The sequence below is a fragment of the Parus major genome, chromosome 4 (assembly GCF_001522545.3).
Source record: "Parus major isolate Abel chromosome 4, Parus_major1.1, whole genome shotgun sequence".
Lineage (NCBI taxonomy): Eukaryota > Metazoa > Chordata > Aves > Passeriformes > Paridae > Parus > Parus major.
Window position 1 is genome coordinate 54321036 of NC_031771.1, and position 10558 is coordinate 54331593.

The window sequence follows — 10558 nt, forward strand, 5'->3', positions numbered from 1 at the left end:
CAGCCTGTAGCAGAGAAGACTCCAGATAAACTGTATAGCACCTTCCAGTAACCAAAGAGGCCTACAAGAGAGTTGGGGAGGAACTTTCTACAAGATACTTTGTGATAAGCCAAGGGATAATGGCTTTAAACTGACAGACAGTAGATTTAGATATAATATTAGGGAGAAATTCTTTACTGGAAGGGTGTTGAGGCACTGGCACAGGTTGCTCAGAGATGCTGTGGATGCCCCATCCCTGGAAGTGTTTAAGACCAGCCTGGATGGGGCTCTGAGCAGCCTGGTCTAGTGGGTGGCATCCCTGATCATGGCAGAGGATTTTAATTAGATGACCTTTAAAAATCCCTTCCAAGCCAGACCATTCTATGATTCTATGATTCCCAGTTGGGACATCCATCTGGAAATGCTTTTCCAGTGAATGGCTGAAGAATGGGGATGGATCCATGGGGACAGCTCACACCCAGATGTCTGCAGGTGCTGGCGTTGCGCACCTCAGGGAAGCAGCTAAGTACTAATGGATTAACTACACATATATTTTTTTACCTATGTGAGATGCAAAGTGCAATTTCAACAGGGCCCATAATTTTTCAAAAAAGTATAATTTATTCTAAATCTAAATTTGCTAGAAAACACAGTCCAAATATCATTTACCCTGTGAGATTACCTACTTGAAGATACCTTTTCTCTGCACCTCCATTCAATCATTAGTCACCAATGTAAAGCTAGCATGCTGGGTTTAAATCTTATCTGCTTGGAACAGCTTGGAACAACTCTGGTATACTTACTGTTTTGAAATCAAATGTTATTTGTGGCAAGCAGTACAGCACATTAAATTTCTCACCCTCCAGTGAGTCAGATCAAACCAGTCTTAGGGCTTGGAGTCTTAATGGGGCAGAGCATTATAGCTCCATTGCCTCCACTACAGATTTGCAATTAAAATTGTAGTTGGAGTTTCACTTCACATGCCTACACCTTCACAATGCTACATGAAGAGCATTTTTCCACCCTGTCTCCACTCCCCTTTGCCTTCAACCACACTTTTCTAGCAGGAGTCTTAAATTCCAGAGTCCAGACTTGCAAAGGTGTTTTGACACCTCAGTCCATCACTGAAAGCCAGTGAGATTTATAAGACTTGAAATGAATGGGGGCTACTGTAAGCTGACAATACCTGCAAAAGGCAATGCTTTGTATAGATCTTCTAGTTAATTTACTGTCCGTTAGTCTGTTTTCCCACTCTCTCCCAAAGAGGGTGGCTTTTGTATCAAATGCAGATCAAAGTATTTCTTCTCCCAGAGCTGGACATCTGTGTTTCTCAGAAAGTGCCAGGGTAATATCACTGAGCACAGGTTCCTCCTGAAGTTACAACTTCAAAGTTACAACAGGGTCTACCTTCACATTACTTGAGTGGGAGTTAGGATCTCACATGGGCTGAGGTGCAGCTCCTTCACCAGATTAGAGATGTTTCATTAAATACCCAGGGTTATATTTCTCCCAAATCCCCACCAGCTGTACAAGACAGAAACAGAAATAAAATACACATCTGTCATTCATGTCCCTTTCAGAGCAGTATTTTTGTCTTTATCTCATATGTAGTTGTACAGATGTACCCTCCAAAGTCACCACAGGTTCCTCTGCATGAGGTCTCCACTGATCACTCTCCTTTATTTTTGTAAAGAAAGAGGGAATAAGCTACCAGTTTATCCTCTACTCATGTTAGATAGATGGAATGAAAGCATGCTTGGTATTCAAGATAGTGCAGCAATAATGGCTTGTATTTATTTCTCTCCTGCCAAGTGCAACAGAGCAGCAACTAAAGATAAGCCTGAAAGTAACAGAAACCCATTAAAAATTAGCACACATATTGATTTGGGAGGATTTGGCAACCAAATACTTCCTCTGATCATTCTGAACAGTTTTCCCTTCCCAAGTGCACTGAGTTTGTCCAGGTGGGAAGGGAGGTTCTGCTGGCCCTGGTTGCCAGTGGTCAAGCACCTCTGCCATTACTGGGGTTCTCATCTGTGCTCTGCAACACCAGTGGAGTTCCCACAGCCCTGCTGCCACTGGCATGCTGCGGGCAGGAATGTCCCACCACTACCCACATTAAATCTTAGGCTTTAATTCAGTTATTGCAATGTAGAGCTGTTGGCATTGGAGACCACAGAGAGAGACCATGGCAGCCCTCCTGCACTCCTTTTGCTTAGCTGTGTTCATTGCCCAGGACCTAGGGGTACATACAGAGGTCATGTTTCTACAAGGATCTCATTTAAAACCTTTACAAAGAAGGAAGCTGTAACCATACACAAAAGTTAACATCTCTCTGCTTGCACACATCAGTCTTCATTTACTTTAAATGTTGACATAAATCTATTCATCATTGCAAACACAAACTATTTAGTTTTGTTCTCCTCTATTTCAACAGGATAGATCAGGAAAAGAGTTTTATCCTATTTTTTACTCCACAGTTCATGGTGGTCCTCAAGTTATAAACATTACCATCTTGAACTACTTCTAGTTTCGTTATTTTGTTTGTTCTAAGAGAAATTTATCTGACTCATTATGCTTGGGCTATCTGGAAGCAGTCTGTAGTGTGCTCGCTGAGTGCTTTGACCTTTTCATATTCTGGAGTTGATTGGTTTGGCCATCCATCTTCTTCACTTGTTGAAACCCTCACTTAGCAAAGAAAGGGCAACAGCCAAGTCTGTGTAAAAAATATGGTGCAAAAGGAATCAATTAAGAACAAGGCATATTTCATTGTATTTCCCATAGACATTGACAATTATGTAAAATTTGAAACATTGGCTGAGGTACCTGGGCTTCACAATTGCTGACAAATTATGATGATATTACAGTATTTTGATAAATCTTTCTGGCGAAAATAATAATCTTATGTGATCCCATCACCCCTGTACAAAGCAGTTAATATTCCTGTTTCTCACAATGATCTAACTTCTACTGTTGGTCTCTACAGTTTCTTTCTAACTATCTTGCCAATTCCTTTAATTTAAAGGAAACAGCTAAAACCAAACTTAGTATTTTCCTTGTCTCTAAGCTATCATTTTTCCTCCTCTAACCTACAATTTTTTCCCCAGGAATATGAATAGGGGAAAAAAGATAGAGATAAACAAGCTGATACAGTGAGGAATTTAATCACAGCTGTCAGGCAATATTCTCCAGAGTATGCCCACTCCACTGTGCCACCTACCTGTTCAGGTTTGTCACTTTTCCAGCCCCAAACTCCTAAACAAGTGCTATGTCTATTTTAGCACTAACATTGCTAGTGCTAGGAATGGGTACCAAAGAAGTCCCAGAAGCACAAGAGGGAATGAAGATATGCCTTTTCCAAACAAGGACACTGGGCACAGGGCTAAAGAGCAAACAAAGCTTCCATTCACTCTTTCACTTTTGGATCCACAGCTTCTCCATTGCAGCATGACACAGATGGGTAGAGAATGTCCTTTGGGCACAGCCTGATGGTCAGGCACCCTCCTGGGAAGGAAGAGGTGTAGACTTGAACTCTCTCATGCTCACCTGCATATAAATCTCTCCTGGACAAATGCTATTTTGAAAAGGCACCAAGTCCATGTATGTGAAGGAATGCATCTATTCTAATAATATTTTACAAGGAGAGAGGCCTTCATAAGCAAAGGAAGTGCAGAGAATGTCAACCTTTCAAACATCTCAAAAATGGGGTTTATGAAAGTGTTTCAAACGCTATTGGCCTTGAGCATATGTGAAAAAACTCACTGTAAAAGAAATTCAAACACCAAAAAAGTGAATTTTTAAGTGTATATGCAAAACAATTTATGATGAAATGCTGGCAGACCTGTTCAGACAGAAATACAGCATTTAGATGAGTCTCAGCATAGTTACCCAGTCTCAAAACTCAAAAATGATTAAGTTCTAGCACTTAGTCGCAACAGAAAAAAAAAAAAGAATTGGATAAGAAAAGGGTGCATACCTCCAAGAAGGACAGGAATTATACTGAATTAATGAACTGGGTAACCAGGAAGAAAAAAGCATTCAAAAAAATACATATTTACTTTATCTGCTGAGAGTGGTTTGTATGAATGGCAAAACTGAAAAAAGTCTCTTACCTGAAGAGGGACAGCTTTTCTACGTAATTTGGAAAATGTCCTGCCTTCCAACCCATCCAGTGTGTGTGTCCCTTGATCCTTGAATCTCCTAGGCAGAAAGCAGCTGCCAAATGCAGCTCAGGGCTCATGCCATGAGACAGACTTTAGAGCTATCTTCAGAACGCAGCAAATATCAGCCTTGCACACGAGGCACCATATGGCTCTCCCTGACTGCACATACAGCTGGCTTGGGTTTGAAGAAAGCATTATCTGACACCCTCCTGCAAAAGATTCATGGGTTACTCCAGGATAAAATGGCAATTGCTCAAGAAAACCGAGCCCTACATATGGATACACATGTATATTCATTTCTGCTGTTCCTTCTCTGGCTGGCTGATAGACTATCCTTCCAGCTGCTAAACTGCTATCAGAGGGTGGCATTTCTTTTTTTTAAATGCTCTTTAATTTAATGGAAAGAAGATTCTTTTAATTTTTAATTGACACCTTCCCCCAAAGCTTAGACAAAATTAACACAGAAAGGTTGAAGGTTCATCAATTACAGATGGCCCCATTGTACAGGAGTGGAGCAGGATGCAGCCTGGGAAACTTGCAGATACTTAACTAAAAGGATTCAGCATTAAAAATCATTTATGCTCAGCCTCTTTGGAAAGTCTGGAAAGATCCATGCCATTAAACTTCTGTTCATAAAACTTTATTGTCTATGGATACCTTTCCAAGTGAGTAGACTGCTGGCTCTACGCATTTCCTGACCTGTACAAGTTCTCTGACACTAATGGTTACAAAATATAGCCAGTAACTTTCCGTAATGAAACTTCTGATTCAGAACAAACAAATCACTGCTGTCACAATTAGCTTGACTACTTAAAGCTGCTGAAGTAGCATAACAGCAGTGACCAGAATGAGAAATGTATCTTAAAAAGCTGCAACAATAATTTTTTGATAGCAGAAAATTCTGTCATGCCATTCATATAATTCAGAGATGTACCAGAAAGACCAGAAATTTTACTTCAACAGGCACAACTGAAGGTTTCAATGCTTATCTTAAACCCTCAAGTTGTGCTGCCATGATAAAGATTTACTGCTACCTTTGTGGAACTGCGTATTGTTACTAACAGAAGAAGGCTGGGGATCAGGTCATGATGGGCCATGCACACAAGCATTGGGGAACCATCTATCACTGGGTACAATCCAAAAGACAGACTGACCTTATCTGGCAGCTCCCTGCTGCCAAAACAGGGTGTCTGCCCCTCAGCACCCGTCCTGCTCAGCTGTGTGCTCCTGCTACCGATCCTCCTACTTGCTGGACACCTCGCTGGTGGGAGCCCATTAACCTGGCACCCACAGCATGAAATTAGACCTTTCACCTGTCTAATTAACAAGCTGAGAGAGTCACTGGAGGACTGGAGTGCATCAAAGGTGGTGAAAATGGTTGTGACAGAGCAGGGATGGAGTGACTCCCCGCAGCAGGATGCTCTAGGGATGCGCCCACTCATGTCAGGCAGCATGTTAGACCTGGGTGGCTGCATATGTTGCCACCCCCTGGCATCACCACCCTCTTCTCTGCAGGCTGCCCAGCCCAGAGCACATGATGGTGTGTGCTGGGTTGTACAAGATACTGCAATTCATGTTTCAGTCCAGTTCAGGTCCAGTTTTCAGGAAAGTGGCTGAAGGCAGTGATGCTGCAACTGCTTGCTGGGACAGGGAAGGCACAAACTTTCTTGGATAATGGGGTTTGATTTAGGTTTGAAGGATATATTTCATTGAATTAAAGAAACAGAGACTAGAATGTGTTAGTCTCCACTCTAGGTTTTTATTGGAGTGCCTCAAGCAGAAGATACTTCAACTTTACAGTCACCTCCCATGGTTCTGTGGCTCAGCATCCCTCTCTGTGGGAGAGATGGAGGCTGCCCAGCCTGGCTGCTGGAGCACTGAACTGTGAGAAAGGTCTTGGAAACTCTGCTCCTTCCTACCCCACTGCTCTCACAGCAAAGCTTGGTGCTTGGGTACAGCAAAGCATGGTGCAGATGGAGAGAAGGTGCTAAAGCAGCAATGGGGAGCAGCCCAAAACTGGCTGGTGGAGTGATGTGGTTTCAGCCAGGCCAAGGGAACAACAGTCCGTAGGTGTGGTCAAATGGTGTTTATGGAAAAAGGAGCAGGAAGGGGAGCAGAGGAGCGCTAACGCTTTCCTTGCTGCTGCCAGGAACAAGGGCCTCTGCAGCTTCACTGCCCAGGGATGGGACACTGCCAGAGGCTGGATCCTCCCTCTCTGTCCTTACCCAGCCCCCCAGCTCAGCCTTCACCACTTGGAAATGAAGGTACAAATGTAAGATGAAGAGCAGCAAGGAATGTGGAAAATCATGGAACAGAGCAGAAGTTGGAGTGGTAACAAGCCCAGAAAGCTGCAAAGACCATCACAGCCATACCCTGCTCCCATCTAAGGCTGGGGGCTGTTTAACTACTTCACTTCAGCAAAGAGAAGAACATGCATCATTAGATTAAAAACTTCATGTTTGGATATGGACATCTAAAAGGAAAAACCCAGTCTTATGTACCCTTATTTTTTTATCTTTATGCGTCTATGTTTCCTAACCCATTGCTAATTCAGACCATCTATAGTGAATAAACAGATCAGTATTCTGCAATGTGTTTTTTATTATAGTCATGTTTCTTTCTAATGATGAAAAATGAGGATATCCTTTCTGTGTCCCAGGTGACCTGTTTTCTATAGGATTTCTATTTGAAAAGTTTCCAAATACCTTTTTTTTCTTGTTCCAAAATGTCTCCATTCTCCACCCCTTTTATTTTCTGGACATGACTTTAACTCCACAGCAACTAATTTGGCTGTGAATATATTATCCTCACAGATATGAGAGAAACCTCTAAGTTCTGCAGTGCTGTTTTCCAAAGTTTCTTGAAGTTTCCTAAGTGACTCCAGCCAAACAACCCAGGAGTATTAGTGCTGCAAAGCAAAAGAATTACATCATTAGGAATTGCTAAGAAATCATGGACTTGATGTCTTTTTGCAGTAATGTGGCTTTGTGCCTCTTTGTGGCATTTAAAAGGGCTCATTAAGGGTTGCTCTGCTAGCACAGAAATGCCTGAGTGGGCTCACACATAACAGGCTCATCTTTGAGAGACACAATTACTTTGGCTCCCAAATGGCCCTGAATGCAGAGAGAATGACCGTGGCTTTAATGATCATTCTTTGATACAGTCTCTGCCACTAAAAGCCTGTCCTACCAGTGAGAATGGAACACCTGAAAACTGGAACAACTTCTATAGGGTATTTTTGCTATTTTTAGCAGATCTTTTAAACAGCAATCCCCACCTGGACAGGATGTTACCGTGCCCATGTCCAGCTGCTGGTGAAGGCAGTGGGGAGAATCCCACAGGCAGCAGAGACAGTGAGCAGGGAGGGAGGGAGGAGAGTATCCCACTGTGCATAGGTGTGACTTCTTTGGACTTGCTCAGTCATCCAGAGCTGGCACCACAGCATGTGGCACCAAGGCCAGAGGCTGTCATGCTGAGGGACAGGCTACTCCCATTCCCAGGTCCCCTCCTGATGCCAGTGTTCAGTGCAAGGAGTAACAGTAATTTTTAGACCGGTTGAGATGTCAAATGGGTTTGAACAGCACTGGAAAGAAAAAGGTAAATTTTTTCCCATAAGTTATTGGCTAAAATGAGTATATTTACCCCTCAAACATAACACAAGGCTTCAGTGCACCAAGGAACTCTATGCATATTCCATAGAAAGGGAGTGTGACTTGACCTTTCTACTCGTATACACACACAAAGAGGTAATTCTCTTTCTGACCACATCCCTCTATTTTCCACAAAAGATAATTATTCTTTCCATCTCTATGCTAGAATTTATGTGTGAATATATGTTTTTTTTACTCACAAACAAGGAATCTGCTATTTTAAAACATCCTTGTTTGACACCTTTCAGTATGGGGTTAAAAAGTTTGGATAATGGTCTTGCAGCTCATGGATTGTTTTGATTTAGCTGCCAGTTGGGAGAAAAATTTGGCTAAGCTGCTCTCAAATACTTCATTTCCTTTTCTCTTCTTAAAAGCAAAATTAAAAATGGAGGAGAATGGAAGAGCTGTTTTGAGTTGGAGAGAAATATTTTTTTGAAAACTGATATTAAAAGGCAATTAAACAAAAAATGTGACTGTCATGAAGCGTGGGAGACAACTCATTCCTCTGCTTCAGAATATCTGATTCTGTCCCTCCCTCCAGGAAAATATCCTGATGCTCAGCTGTGAAAATATTCTTGGGTGGATCCTCTGAGCCTTGCTGACATAAGTTCAGCTTTACAGACTAGGTAACGAGATTATTTTATCATTGAGAGGGTGAGGACACTCCCCAGTGAGGGGGGAGGCTCCAGATCCCAGTCTCCCCATGATTCAAAGAAAATCTGAGTATGAGTTCACAAATTCACATGTGCTGCTTCTAAATTATTTTATTTAAAGAGTAAATTATTTGTTTCCCTCCCTCGTCCTCAAAGTAAAGGCATAGGAAATAGAATAGTCTGCTTAGCTGCACTCCAGAAAATCCATCTCTTAGTTATTTGCTACTTTTAAACTTTTAGGAAAAGAGAAAAAAAAGGGGTGATGTAAAAGCAACATTTACTGTTGTCACAGTTGGATTCCATGGTGAGAAATGATCGAATGGCTGCTCCCAGGTCACTCATTGAGGGGAGTGTCTGTCGCTGAGAACAGGGGAAGGACCCTCCGGAGCAGATGTGTTACATCAGGGAGATCTGGGCTGCTGTGCTCAGGCGGGAGGGCGCGGAGATGTGAAGACGTGAGGGACACAGGGATGTGAGGAGGTGACAGCCTCCTTCCCGATGTGGAAAATCCTCACAGCTCCACAGGTCCACAGGCACATCTGCCCTGCATGCCCGGGGTCGAGTCTGGTTCCCTCTGCAGCCTCTAGACCCTGCAAAAGCAATCCAACCAGGTTTTCCTGGGAATTCATTAAACCCAAGCCCATCAGAAAACAAAACAAAGACAGAAAGGAGCCAAACCAGCAGAACACTTGCTGTGTTTGTTGCAGCTCGTGTGCTGCCCCAGCCGAGCAGGGTTTAGGAGCAGGCTCCGTCCTTCGGGGAGCTGCGGGCGGTCCCTGCGCGGGGCGGGAGCGGCTCTGCGGCTCCTGCGAGCTCCGCTCACTGCCCGGGAGCACAGAAATCTTTAACAAGGGTTGAAATGTAAAGTCCTCTCGTATTCCCATGGATGGATGAGCAAGGGAAATCACAGGGAACATTTTTTCTCTAGGATAAGTCAAGGGACCTTCCATGCCCGGAGGCGAGAGCTGCCCAGTCCCAGAGAGCCCAAGGTTGTCTCGTTTTCTGCCTCTTATTGCCCTCTGGTGGCACTTGTGAAAATGCCATCATGGTTGTTGTCCCTGGCATCTCCGTTCAGTCCCCCATTGCTTCTGTTCTTCTCTCACAGTTTGCCTCCAATGTGCTTCACTGCCGGCTTGAGCAGCCTCAGACTGCTGATGCTAAAGCATAAATGCTTGGTTACCGAGCTCTTCCAAAAGCTCCTCCTTCATCAGTAGGGATTTTGGAACTGATGGTTCACCTAACCTGCTCAGGGTGGACTCTTCTGCAAAGACCCTGGATTTCATCAGGTCAGAATGTGCCCTTCTTGGTTTAACACACCCTTTAGGACACTCTTTGAGCAGCATATCCCAGTGGGCCGGCTTCAATATTCACCCCAATATTCCAATTACATGTTTCTGTCCAAGAAAGATTTGGAGTTTATTTTATGAAGCCAGGACAATAGTGAATTGTTTTCTCCAGGACATGAGTGAAAATGGATGGAGCTAATCTGCCCTGAAACAAGCTTAACATTACAGTTTCTCAGAATATCTACTGTACATTTGGAAGGAACAAGACTCAGAGTCAGCTCCACCCAAAAAAGAGGCAAGCATCTTTTATTAGGAGTACAACTTAAAGCTTAGACATCTTTCATATAAAATAAAAGAATGAATCCTCCTCACCTACAATTCATCTAATTTTGGAAAACATCCACTTTTTTTAGTAAGCTTGACTGAACATGGGCAATATCCCTCCAAAACCAGACTGCCCACACAGGTGGTATGAGTTTGCTGTAGGAGAGGAGGATGCAGGGTGTCAGGGTGAGGCTGCAGATCCAACGTGTGGGACAGCAGTTGCTGGCTGTGAAAGAGGAGACCCAGAGCCTCCCAGGCCCATAAAGCCCCCTCCATGGCAAAAGGCATATGAGCTCTTCAGTCTCCTGCTCCAAAAGGTATCTTGGCTATCAAATATTTATCTCACCAGCTGTCCCCTGAGGCCATGTCTTGGCCCGCTGAACTCTGAGTGCAGCATTGCCTTGGCTCCCTCTGTGCATGGCATGTCCCTGCTGGAGAGGCTGCAGAGCCCAGAGCAAGTCATTTGAATGGGACTTTGATTCTACAGCAGAGGAAACTTCAGC